This window comes from Oxyura jamaicensis, chromosome 20, assembly GCF_011077185.1.
Source record: "Oxyura jamaicensis isolate SHBP4307 breed ruddy duck chromosome 20, BPBGC_Ojam_1.0, whole genome shotgun sequence".
Classification (NCBI taxonomy): domain Eukaryota; kingdom Metazoa; phylum Chordata; class Aves; order Anseriformes; family Anatidae; genus Oxyura; species Oxyura jamaicensis.
The window spans coordinates 13407541-13421377 of NC_048912.1; the positions used below are offsets into that span (position 1 = coordinate 13407541).

The 13837-nt window shown below is 52.8% G+C and overlaps 1 long non-coding RNA gene across 1 annotated transcript; it reads right to left on the reverse strand.

Annotated features, from left to right (window-relative positions):
- Positions 1 to 359: 359 nt before the first annotated feature.
- Positions 360 to 10953, reverse strand: LOC118176929. The gene is made up of 6 exons (XR_004755582.1): positions 10499 to 10953; positions 9488 to 9612; positions 9275 to 9377; positions 1973 to 2098; positions 1707 to 1845; positions 360 to 541 (listed from the first exon to the last, which is right to left on the reverse strand). It is a non-coding gene; the product is annotated as an uncharacterized LOC118176929 (long non-coding RNA).
- Positions 10954 to 13837: the final 2884 nt, after the last annotated feature.

Consider the following 13837-nt stretch of genomic DNA (forward strand, 5'->3'; position numbering starts at 1 on the left):
CCTCGTCCCTCTTAAAAATAGGGGCTAATAATGAAGCCTGGGGTTCACGCATGGCTCACGAAGCCTTTTACAATCCTGCAGAGGAATAACCACCTCCGTGTCGCAAAGGGGCCCAATCCTCCCACCCATGCAAGCCTTTGGGTGGTTATTTCTTGAGACCACCTTGCTTTAGGACACCAAGAGCTGCCAGGCTGCTGCACCTAGCAGCAAGGAATTGAACCAGAAACGTTCCCCACCACACAGCAGACCCGATCCCCAAACACTTCCTGGGGTCTCCTGATCCCCAAACACATCCCGGGGTCTCCTGGAGCCCCGTCCTCTCCTGTCACCCTCCACCACGGCCAGTCCCCATCACGGCAGCGGTTCAGATCGAGGCTAATTGTATTTGAATCTACAGGGCACCAATTTTCCAGCAAGGGGGTTTTAATCTAACATGCAGATCTCTTGTCTCCATTCACATCACCCCAGAGGCCCATAACGTAGGTCATTTGTGCATACACAATCTCGGGTAATAGGATGCACAATTTTCAAACGGCTAAATCTGCGGAGAAGGAAAAAAATGTTATTACAGGAGGAAAAAAGGAAAGATTAGCTCACAGGCTGAGATCATGTTTGCCAAGTTTCCACCCAGAGAATTATTCCAGTACCGAGCTCTATGCTACCAAAATAACGGGTTTATACAGCAGGCACCGTGCCAGCTTTTTGGCTATAATTATAGTGTTTTCCTCTCTCAAGTTCCTTATTGATATCTGGATTATTATTTTTTTTCCCCCAAAAAAAAAAAAAAAAAGGAGGTGGAGAAGCGATTTTATACGTCCAACAAACCGCAGCAACGCTTGATGCCGTTAAACCCAGGAAGTTTTAACAACCTGCCAGCCTCCGACTTCACAGGGAATGTCAATGCCACCGCGAGACTCGCGAGGAGCCCCAGGGATCCATTACCGGGGTTTGAAGATGTCCCCGCTCTTCCCTTTCATGCGAGCGCCGGAGCCGCGTGCTTCATTCAGCTGCTGCTGCGCCGCACAATATTCCTTTGAGGAGATGCTTTGCAGTGACAAAATAACTGCTGACAATGTGAATACTTGGCTTCATTTTAATTTTGTTTTACATTTTCTTTGGTATGTTTTGATCCTAAAAATCTTTAGAGTGCATTTTTTTTTTTTATGATAATAAAGCAACTATTTATACAGCGCGGCGGAGCCATTTCGCTGCCTCTCCCCCCCACCCCTTCCCGTTTCCCCCAGCCAAAGGACGCGAGCTGACGGCGCGATGCCCTTCAGTCCAGAGCAGGAGCGGAGGAGAAGGACCCTAAAAGGACTGTAAGATCAGCAGTGACACAAAATTGGGCAACGCCTTTTTTTTTTTTGCAAGCCATAAAAACAAACATTGAAGAATGTGATAACGTCAACGTGGCTGTTGGGGAACCCATCCATTTCCTGTTGAAGCCGCTGGTTTCCATCCCAAGAAGGACCAGTCCACGATGCCCTCTTTCTCATGGATGCAGTTGACTCCATAAATCCCTTGAATCAGGGCATTACTATTTCTAAAAACCTCACCCTTTCATCTCTTACAATTTGGGGAAACTTCTCCAGCCACCTCCACAACTACCGAAATTCAAACGCCACCAGCCCGATCCCGGGAACAATTAGCCCGGCCGAGCTGATTCTCGATAGTCTTTGGTGTATAATAAGCAGTATCCAATGTACCTCAACATTGTGGGGATCCCTGTAAATGAAGTGACATCTCTCGCTGGACAAAGCCTGGAAATGTTATCCTGTGGTGATAGGAATCCTAAGGGGACGGCTGTTCTCCCCGGCTCGAGAGCTCCCTTCATTGCTGCCGTTGCTGGAAATTTTTGAACAATTTCCCCAGCCGCTAGGCCAAGCTGCGGCGAGCCCTTTGTCTGGCTGATGTGCCAGCCAGAGGCACGGGGAGATAAGGAGAGCTGGGGGAATTGCAGAGAGAGACTCACACGGCGGGAGCTCCTTCTCCCAGGCTCGTTCCTCCAGCTTGGCCACCGCTTATTATCGTCGGCACACGGCTGAAGCGAGCAGCTCCTTCACCTCCAGCGCCTCGGGTGCACTTACAGGGAAGGACTCTAAAATCAGGACCCTGCACTCGGCATTTTTTCACCCATCTCCCTTCTACCTTGGTTTTCCAGTAAAACTATACAGATTCATGCTATTTATTTTGGTATTCCAGCAGTGGTGCGGGCGTGCTGGAGGACACCGAGCACCGTCTCGTGCACCAGAAGGAGGTTACCGGTGGAGAGCACCTGATTCCCCCAGAACAAACCGAGCTGTAACTGAAACCAGCCCTCTGGGTGTACCTCTCGGGTGTGAAGGCTGGTCTACACTAGGTTTCAAGAAGGGTAACTCTTCTCCAGGAGGCTCTCATGAGCCCATTTAGTCATCTCTTGGGGGTTTTACGCTTTAAGTGGCCCCTTCCCACCGGATCGACCAGCAGGTCATTAGAGATGCAGCAGGGCCCCCTTGGGAGGGACTGATCCGAAATGGGGCCGCACAGCTCACGGACCTCCCTGGGGCTGGGAGAAGCCACTTGGTCCCCCCAGACCTCTCCCTGTGCCCCAGCCACACGCCATTATTTGTCACCATGGCCACACCACTCCCTGGGCACCTGAAGGGGAGGGAAGCCTTCCATCAGTTGTGGCTGTGTAAAGTCTCCAAGGGAGCTCCACCTCAAGGCCAAACCAAACCGAGGCAGCTCTCCTCTGCTCCCAACGGGCTGCTCTGCACCCCGCGTGGCTTTACTTTCATCCCTTTCCTATCAGCTTTTGTGTTCCACACCACAGACAGCAGCGCCCATCTTCCTGGTGCACTTTCATTTTAAAACTCCCTCTGCAGGAACCTGTTTTCATAATAAACTCATTTTTCCCCTCTTTTTTAGGGTGACATCAGCAGCGATTGAGCAAGGCTAACAGGAGCTGCCCCGACAGCTACCGGCTGTGCACGAACCAGGTTTTCCCATGCAGACCCAGGGCACAGGACCACAGCACCCTTGGCTCCATCCACATCAGCTGAGCTAAGGATTTCTGCAGCAAACTTGGCCCATGGGTCCTAATCCGAGGCATTCCAAGGTCTCATTTGTCCCGTCCTTAATCAAGGAGTGGCATCCTATAGCCAAGAGCCCCACTGGTTCCACCAGGACTACCCAGCCCGGGGGCATCCGTAGCATACAGGCGGCTGGGGCTGCAGCCTGTGCTCTTCCTTCAGCAAAGCACATCAGCTCCAAATGCAGCTTGCAGCTGATAAACGCCAGGAAATTCCTCCTGCCACGTGAGTGTTTCCAGAGCACTGTGCAGGATTGCATGGGTTCAGCTTCCTTTCAGGCACAGCTTGGCAGAAACATTGATGGGTGCTGGCAGCTCCGGCCCTGGGGACAACCGAGGTTGGGAAGACGACCGTGCCCAGGTAGCTTCAGCTCTGGATCCCAAATCGTTCCTCACAGAGCTTTCTGTTAGTGATACTTGCATCTCGCTCCCAGAAATCCAATCACTCCGAACGACTACGAGCACGTCACCCAGGTTTTGCAGAATCCGCCTCATTCCGCGAGCAGATTTGTGCTTCGTCGCCACTTTACTTCTGTCCCCCGCGGTCCGGGGGGACGCAGCATCCTTCAAGGACGTGTCAGAGGAGCACGCTATCCCGGCATGCTCTCGCTTTGAGGCCTAGCAGCTGAATCACCCCCAGCCCTATTTTCTTGTGCGGTGTTAGATTAGCGCGAGGGCTTATGACCTGCCATCTGTCACTGCAGTCTGCTGACTGCGAGTCCCCGCTCTCGCCGCAACATTGCTGAGGAGGTGGAAGGCTCGGGGGGGGGGGGGGGAGGAGGAGAGCGGGGGGGAAAACCTCTCCATCCTGCTGCCTCCTTGCTCCGGTTAAAGCCCAGGGAGGACGGGGCTGGGGAGGATCCCCCACCGTGGGTTTGGGTTTTGTTGCAGCAGCGCCCGGCCGGGGGCTGCGCAGCTCTGGCGGCCCCTCCGAGGCAGCCTGCGCCCAACCTGCGGCTCCCGCATGCTGTTCGCTCACACCTGCTGAAGCTCTCCCAGCCTTGCCAGGGAGAGGCAGGCAATGTGACCATGCATCTGGCTTCCTGGCAAGGAGAGGATTGCCTCTGGAGCTGTGCCAGCGCAGTCCATCTCCTCCTGAATACAGTGCACGAAGGAAAGGGGAAAAAAAAAAAAAAAAGAAAGCTGCTGAAGGCGCAACCCCCGGCTTGCAGAGAGCAAGGGGCCAGCGGGACCGCGCACCGCAGCATTTGGGAGCCCCACGGCCAGCATCCAGCCCCCGGGGTTGGGGACAAAGCAGAGCAGGAGCTGCTCAGCCCCCCTGCTCGATCCCAAGGCGGCTGCTTGCGAATCTCCTGCCCTGAAGGAGAGGACTCTGCACTGCAGCGAGGAGTCACAAGCCAGCAGCTCGCTCTCCTTGAAGGCTGAGGGAAGGAGTGCTCCCACCTCCTGGCGCTTTGCTGGAGGAAAAGAAAATAAATCGCTGCCTAACTTCTCCAACGTCTCCCACTGAGTCGCAGTGTAACCGCACCAGAACCCACTGGCTCCGTCCCTGCTGGAGCAGAGGGAACTTTTCCAGATCAGCTCCTTTCTGTCTTAAAAAATAAGACAATGGAAAGCAATTTTGGCAAAGGCCGTGGCAATCCAGCCATGGTATCAGACTGCTCCGCACAGCGCTTCCTTCAACCTCCTGCTCCTAAAATGGTTCCTACTTAAACCCCCAGCCCTTCCCAGTGCCTGAAACCAAGCTCCCCATTTTTTTCTGGTGGGACTTGTGCTCAGATCATTTCCCCCACAGCCGGTGGTGAGCTCCTGCTGACCTTGTAAAGCCCCAGCACACGAGGAAGAGCCAGCAGGCAGGGGATGGCAGACCCGGTGGCCTGGGACCTGTGTCCTCAGCACGACTGACCCTGCCTGAGCTCCGAGCCCAGATGCCCGGGGAGCAGCAGCCCTCCAAACTGGCCTCCAAGCGGCTCCCCTGCCCTCGGCCACCCCTCAGGTCTGTCAGTGCCAGGCTGCTGACATCCTCCTACGCCATGTGAGAAGTCTCCAGAGATGCGTTTCTCTGCCTGAGAGAGAAGAACAGACCCAGGAACCAAAGGAAGGGAGGAAGTTAAATTCTTCTTCCCACCTGACATCCACGGGGACTGTTTCGACACGAGCTGATTCAGCTTCAGAGCTCAGCCAGCCCCTGAGTAACTGGTATCAGAAATTAAGGTGTGTGTAAGGGGGAGGCAAGCCACCAGCTCGCAGAAGCCTTTCTTTACTCAGAGACCCTTCCCCATCCACAGGTAAGCACAAAAACACTGCTGTGCACACCGTGGTCAGATGCCAGCCCTTTCCGAGCAGAAGTGAGGTTATCCCAGCCCCTAACTGATAACAGCAGCAAGTCCCACCTGGCCAGGGCTATCCATGCCCTCTTCCAGCGTGCTGCCTGGATGGAGTAGGACAATTTTGGCTGTTTGGGTACCCCAAAATCCCAGAGCAGTGACCCCCGTGCATGCCGACCACCACACACAGCCATCGGGTTTGCTATAGTGGTCAAGCTATGTGCAGCATCTGTGCAGCAGGGCTGACACAGCTTGAAAAGTCACTGTACACGTGTTACGTGATGTACACGCGTGTATTTTCATGCAAGAAGCCTCAATCAGGAGCATGACACCTTTTGTCAGCAGACAGCAGGACCCGAACGTCCAGCAGCGCTCCGACGCAGCCAGGCTGCGTTATCCCCTCCAGCCACGCCGCGCTCGCGGATGCTGCAAAAACGCACCGAGCAAAAGAGGACAGATGAAGGGCGAGGACGTGGGCTGCAGGATTTGGCATCCAAGCAGTGGCTGTTCAACCGCAGCTTTCCTGAGATCGTTCGGGCTGTCACAACCCGAGCAGAGCACGAGAGGTGCTGTGCGGTGCTGCTGCGGAACGATGCTGGCGTGGGTGATGTGAACCAGGTCCGTGCACACACTAGAGGTCTCACTAAGGGCTTGCTGTTTCCAGGTCAGCCAGTAAAGCTCCTGAAATTGCACCCAGGGACTTGGTCAGGCCAAGCTGCAGGCAGAAGACCCAGGTTTCCAGCAAGAGCCCACGTGTGGATGTGGACCACACCAACCTTTGTGCACAGAGGAGCTGGTGAGACCTTCTGGACTGCAAGCCCGGAGGGCTGAAGACCACTCAGCCTGTTCTTTCCTTGAGGTCCCATTAAGCTCTGTGGGCCCCTCGTTGCACCAAAACCCATGCCCCGGGATTTCTAGAGGATGTTCTGCAGCACGAACGGCGCACATCAAATTCTCGGGCATTAGACATGCAGAGAAGCTAAAAAGTCATTTGGAAATAAGGAAGTGTGTGAGTTACTCTAGCTTGAGGGCTCCAGTAATTTATGCACTGAGAATTTATACAGGTCATGTACCTATTTACTTTGCTGGGCTCTAAAAAAATGCACAGTTACCTTAGCAACTTTAATATTGCAAGAGAGTGCAGAGCTTTCTTAAAGAGACATTGTCGAGAGCGGTCAGCCTGACCGGCTGCTCTCCTGTGTGCTGGATCTGCATTCACAGGCGTCTTCCCCTCAGATCAAATGCGCGTTTGGTTATTTTAACAACGAACAACCCATCTCGGAATTCATTGACATCAGCTAACAGTAAACAGAAACAAGCCTACCATGTGCAAGAATGAAAGAGTGCCACCAGAAACGCACAGGATTTACTCGTTTCATCATCCCGGCGTGTTCTGAGAGCTTAAAATAATTTTTCAATTTGTGGAAATTGCCGAGACTCCATAAAAACATAAAGCATGCTAGTTGCACCTTGGGGGCTGCTGGATTTAAGAAAGCATTGTAGAAATCTAATCAGCAGCCTCGGCAATGAGCGCCCGACCTCCCAGATTTGTTTTATTCTTATCTCACTCCAGGATTTTTCTCCGGACATGCCTGCGGAGTGTTTTTCCTGAAGCCAAATTAAAAGTCTCTAGGAAAGGCTCCCGAGGAGGCAAGCTGCAGAAGTAACCGTTCAGAAGGGAGATGCCACCTCTGCCTGCTGACCTAGAGCCACTGAGAGCTGGGGAAAGCCACGATGGGGGGCACTAAATCAAGCAGGGTCCGTGCTACAAAGCAGTCGGGATTTTGTTAGACCACAGTCAGAACAGCCTGGAACTGCTGCCCGGGGACACGGCTGGAATTTTGGCCCTTATCCCCCCCAGCCAAGTCACGGCAAACTACAAAGAAGATGATAAAATATCATTTTTTTCCCCACACGTACGTAACAACCACCCAGCTTTCATTAAAATATTAACGATTTCTCTCCCAAAGCAGCCTGGTTTTGCAAACCCTGGAGAGCAGACACTAGATTTAAGCAGCCTTTTTTTTTTTTTCTTCCAGCCATAAACATGATGTATTTCCTGCAGCGCGCTGGGAGCACAGGAGGTGCCTCTGTCGTGCACACAAAGGTTGTGCACGTTGAGCTGGGGAGGAAGGCGAGAAGCCCCCGTTTTCTGGGTGACTGCTTTACCCCTACTTTATCCAAAAAGAGACAAATTGCGGCTCTTTTTTTAATCAAAAGGACAAAAAAAAAGGCAAGCTAGATGTTGCCTCTCCCTTGTGAATAGTGTATGCCACTAATCACACCCTAGAGCAGCAGGCCCCTAGGGCTGTGTTTCAGATGGATGGTGCCTGAGCATCAGGGGCAGCACCTAACCCTAATTTCTCCACTCTCACCGCCGCCCCCCTGTCCTGAGGAGCAGAGCTCAGCCTCAGGGCAGGATGCAGGAGCAGATCCCAGGAATCACGCCCAGGGGCTGTACGAGCAGACGCCCTCCGAAGCCACAGGACAGGGCTGAGCTGGGAGTTCATTACTTTCTCCTCTTGTCCTCACTGCTCACCGCAGCCAAAGCTGGGAGATTCTCTTTTAACATCGCACCCAGCCGTCCCACCCACACCCAGCAGCCCTCCCCTGCCTTCCGAACAGGCTCAGCATCGTGCTGCCCACACCACGCGGGGCAAGGAGCTAAAACCCCGTTAGCATCGTCCCTTTGCACCCCAGTCCCGTGGAAACCAACGGAGACCGCACAGAAAATAATGAAACTTTAAGGCATGGCTTTTATAAGGGAACCTCTCCTGTCTCTGAGGCGCTCCGGCAGACCCCCACCAAGGGGCAAGGCTCCTGGCTGCAGAGCATCCTCCAGGGACGGCAGGGCTCTGAAATCTGCATCTAAAATAGGATCTAAAGCAGCACCCCGTTTTCTCCCCCAGCAAAGCACGAGCCTTGCGCCCTCCCTTCTGGGAGGATGGAGGCTTGGAGAGGAGGGGAGAGGAGGCTGGGTGGCAGCGAGCGGCTCCGCTCCCATCCTCCCCGCGAGGAAGCAATCTGCCTCCCGCGCCCAGGTACCGCAGGCAGCGCGCCACTTTGCCAAGGCGCTGTCAGATCCGCGCCGCGTCAGAGCGAGCCCGACCACATTAATTCAACTCGGTGGATTTAAAAAAATAAATAAATAAATAAATAAGGGAAGGCAGGACAAGGCGCAGCAGATGGCTGAGGACAGATACTGCAGCCCATTCTTCCTTGCTCTGCAAGGAAACAGCTTCACTCTCTGCTGTTTGCCATGCTGCTCCCAGCTTTTTTTTTTCTTTTCATCTAAAAGAAAAAAACACCATGCAGAAACTTGTGTCCAAATAGCCGAGGTTTCCACGTTTTTGTTGTCTCTCCTGAAATTTTGTGCATTTCCATCCCCGCCGCAGCTCTCGAGGCCACATGGCACAATGAGGGTGCGATTGCTGTGAGATAATCACACCCTTGGGGTGTTATTAAGCACAAGGCTATGCCTCGTGCCTCTCGCTCTCCGGGGATGTGATTATATCATGATAACCAAACTCCCCAGAGACACCTTATTGCAATTATGACATTTCTTTCAGGTTTATGTATGAATACATTATTCAAGGAAATTACTTTGATCACCAGAAACTTCCACTTAGTGTTCAAATACTTAAACTGGCTGGTTTACAGAGATGAAGTTCCTTCCTTACAGCGCCTGACAGGGAGAGAAACAGGGCTTTTAATCTGAGCAGAGCAGCACGAGGGCCTAATCACCAGCACACGCTGGTGATCTCTTATTTAGGGTGGCAGTTCCTCAAATAACCAAACTAATCCAACGACGCAATCCACGCTTCGGCTGCCCCAGCGCCTGCAGAATCAGCCCAGCGAGCAGCTCCCCTGAACAAAAGTTTAGGATAAAAAAAAGAGTTGAAGTCAGAACTATTACCTTCGGCTTCACGGGCACAAAGATCTGGGTGGCTCAAGGCTCAGCAGCTCCTCTTAGTGACTTTATAAACTTGGCTGCACCACTTCAGCTTGAATGGCCGCACCTGCGTAAGGCACCCAGCACCGCAGCCAGGTGTTTCAGATGACCTCCAAGGTTTGTTCTCAACGCCTGGCCAAAAGGCTCCACCAAAACTCATCGGTTAAACGTGCCCACCTGCCTCCCTCTGCCACGGACATCCCGGTGGCAGCAGGAGCTGCTGGGTTTCTGCTCCCATCGTGGTGCGAGCACGATCGCGTCCGCAGTGCTGAAGGGTTAAGCGGCTGCGGGGCCGGAATTGCCTGCCCGGATGAGTGGTAGGGCAAAATCAAGGTCACGCGAAAGGCCAGCACAGTGCCACAGATGGATAGCGAGAGCTGATAAAAGGTGCGGCCAGAAGGGCTCCAAAGCCCATAAGGATTCTTCAGGGAGCAACTGAATTAAAACAGAGAGGCAGCAAATACCACCTGCACCCCAACAGCAATGAGGGTCCCCCAGAGACCTCGGCGGGGGGGTACTGTGTGTCCGTCCCCGTGTTTGTTTGCTGACCTTGGCTAAGTGTTTATGAAATACATATCGGTTATCGATCGCTCTCCCAGCTCCTCGCCAGGGCAGACCCAGCAGTTAACAGCACGGGTCTGGGGGTGGAGGAGCACCGAAAGCACGCGCAGATGCTAGAAAAAGGGACAACGAGGTCTGTGTGCCCGGCAAAAAGCTCGGTAAATGTGCATCAAAAACTCAATGGCATCACCCCCAGATTGTTTTCTTTTCTTTTCTTTTCTTTTCTTTTCTTTTTTTTTGTAGTTTCTGTCCATTCCCCACAAAGAGAGCACATCAGCCAGAGGGAACACGAAGCAAGGTGCTCCTTGCCTCCTGCTCCTGATGACCCTGATACCTCTGCTGGTAGGATGCCACCAAAGCCGTGCGTCCGTGCCACCTCACGCTGGAACAAAGGGCAGGCCCAGGGGAGCAAAGAGCATGTACCCCGCTTTTCACATTCCCTTTCAAATAAATAATAATAGAAAGAATTGCACCACTGAGGAGCTGGCTTGATGGCTTCTGCAGATCCGGGAGGCTGCAGACCACGTACGTGTGCTCTGAAGGCCACCACCTGCTTTGGAAAGCCTTGTCCTGCTGAGGACCAACGCTGCCGCGCATCCACGAGCTGACTTTGTGATGCTGTCCCACCTGCAAGCGGGGAAGACAAAAGCTCCCGGTGCCGGTGAGACCTCCTGATAGCTGCTGCGACTCTCCCGTGCCTCGCTCAGCCTTCCCAGCGCCTCCCGGAGCCCAGCGCGCTCACACCTCGCGCTCCGAATTCGAGAAGCAAGAGGAAACGTCAGAAAATCTGTTACTCAGGTGATGCCTCGCTTACAACAGCCACGGGAACATTTCTGCCACGAAAGCCAAATATATACCTAAAGTGCTAAAGATAATGACAGCGTGCATTGCCAGCCTCTCGTCGCCGTACGGTTATCGGGGTACAGCTGAAGCTCTGCCGGACTTCGTGCGTCCCGCATCCACTCCTAGTGGTGAAGGTGACTCCAGCCAGGGGCAGCTTATCGCCCCCAGTTTACCAAGTTAATTGAAACGAGCTTAAAACCAGCTCAAACGATCAAATTCCTGCGCAGGCGACTTTGTTTCCATCTCTTCAGCGACGTGAGAGGCGATCTGCAGAATTCCAAGGTGGCAGAGGGCACCACTGCCAGGAGGGCTGGCCAAATGTGTGCCGGGAGGGAAAGGCTGATGAGCAGGGCTGGGAAGTACGTGTTCTTGATAAAGAGCCCCTGCTACTTGAAAAACTGAGCGACGATGCCAGCTAACAAAAATACTAATGCAAAGGGGAAGGATTCTGACCCTTTCTGTGGGCTGGGATGTATGTTTGCCCCTGCTGCTCTCTCAGCCCCTTTTCAAACTCTGTTTTTCTTTGTGTTGTGGATATGAGCAGAAACTCCACAATTAGTGGGTTATCAGGGAAATCGCCTCTTGCTTATCCTGTAATGACAAAACTCACCTGCACGTGGGCAGCCGGGGGGTGCTGGGGGCATGGGGACCCGCTCGTGGAGGGCAGCGAGGGGGGCTCCTGCCTGGCCCTGCCTCCATCCCCCCGCTGCCCGGCAGCACGGCTGCTGCCTCCCTCCTCGACACACACAGGAGAGACAATCTGCATACAGCCAGTGATCCCTTGGACAATTAGCAAGAGAAATAATTACATTTTGTTAAAGGCGCCCTTAATGAATCGGGTCCTCTGTTTATAATGAATATATCGATCAAGGGAACATCCTCCATCAATGCCTCTCTCCAAGCTGGATAACTCTCCCCGTGGTAACAAATAAATGCACTTGCCTTGGTGTACTTGGTTCTCATAAGGACAATTACGCAAGGACAGCATCAGTGCTGCCAGAAAATGAAATCAAGAGAGGGAAGTCAGCGGTTGCCAGAGCCTGTACCTTCTGAAATCTGATTCTCCCCCAAAGACACGGCTCCAGCCCGGCGATATTTGCAGAGGTGACACAACTCCCAGCCTGTCCCCGCGGTGGAAAATTCATCGCGGGCAGGAGAAGCCAATAAATAAATAAATAAATAAATGAGGAGGAGAAAGAAAGAAATCAAGCGCTCAGATATTGAAGGCCGGGCTTTTTTTTTTAAATAAATGCACAATGAAAGGTTATGCTGTCATTAAAGGAGTAGCCAACACTTCCCAGAGCAGTTAGCACGGCGCTGCAGCAGGCACTTTGCATTTGCAGCTAATCTGCCAGTGATTAAACGAGCTGTTATTGAGCATTTGCCCTGTTGAACTAGGTTTTTCTCATCCTTATTAATCATTCATTTTACACTACGGTAGCCTCCTGTCTTTAAGCAAAACATCTCTTTTTTCCTTTTCTTTTTTTTTTTTCTTCAATTGGCAATTTTTTTACTTTTTCTTTTTCCTCCGGTGATGTCCTTTACGTTCCCAAGAGCAGACCACTGAGGAAAAGCGAGAACAAAACCTGGGAGAGCTCTAAAGAGCGTGGGGAAGCAAATTCTTTTTGCAGCAAAACTTGGGGAGTTAAAAGTAGAGGACGTGGCTGGAGCCACTAAGCTCTGGTGTAAACACGGCCGTTTAAGAGGATTTGCATACCATTTATTAACCTTCCAGAAGAACTACACGGACCCCAGTCAGGGAAAACAACTGTGTACACATGTTGGTTTCGTTCTTGTTATCGAAATATAGCTTCTGCCAGCCACCCCCCAGCATCTTCCACGGGCAGATAACGGAGGGAGCAGGAAGGGGGTGGACGCCCCCGGCCCTGTTGGGTTTTGTGAGACCTGTTTGGTTTTTTTTGGCACGGTTTCCAGCAGCCAGGGGCTGCCCCTGCAGTGCCCCGGCTGGTGCCTGAGGAGCAGCAGCGGAGGTGAGCCCGGGAGGGATCACAAAATCCCAGCTGGGGATTTTGCCCCATGTCCCCAGGGCTGATGCCTCAGTTCTGTCATCAGCATCGCCTCCTCTCCTCTGCTGGCACTCCCAGGCCGCCGGTGGCCACACGTGCAAGGCGCCTCGCTTCCTTTTCGCTGCTAGCAATGGGTATTTGCTACATAAATTTCAAGGTGTTTAATAAAAAAATACTCGATAGTGAATTTTACAGCTGTCTGGAGAGGAAATCCTCTGTGATGGTTACAGAGACCGTGGGTGGGCAGTGCCCTGCGACCCAGGAGCTGCAGCTTCTCCTCCCCACCCTGCCCCAGATTTGTACAGCTCCTGAGTCCCTCCGACCACATCTGCATTGCTAGCAGAAACTTGGCCAGAACCTTGATCCTACAGCCTCGGGGGTTTGGGTACCTTTGCTGGTTTGTACCCCAGCAGCAGCTCGAGCCCTGGCTGTCCCTGTCCCTTAGCCTGCGGTACCAGGGCTGCATGAAGAGGGCTGAAAGCCCCCTCAAGGTGTCAGAAAGGCACAGATTTCCCCCCAGAAGTGCTCTGCGGCCCCCCCAGCACCAGCAGACACACCAGGTTTGCCGGCTCCCAGTGGGGAATAACCCCCAAGGAACATCCCCAAACCACCAGCCCAGCTGGGGGGCTTGCCAGAAGGTGCTGCTCTGGGTACAACTCGAGCTCAGTGCCCGGTCCTGGGGAAGTCATTTAGCGTAGGTAAGGCTTCCAGGCTGAAAAACGGGGAGAAACACAGCGATTCCTACAAACCAGAGGCGATGCCCGAGCAGGATTTTGCTAACACACGGATCTCACACGGGCTCACGCACACACACGCTCACTTTGAAGTCCGACAAAGGAAGCTATCAGCTTAAAAACCAGAGAGAAAAGAAAGCTTGTTGGAAGGTTTCCTTACGTTCCGTAAGGAAATTACACCCCGGTATAGGAGCTGGATTAACTAATACATTTTACTGTCATACAGCAGCACGTTGTAACGCTTATTTTTCCAGCACTGCATTGGAACAGCTTTCAAATAAAGCTCTAGAGATGATTTTTTACCGGTTTTGCCTAAATTACAGAATGTACAGCATTGCCACTGGGCTTTATGAAACCCTGCT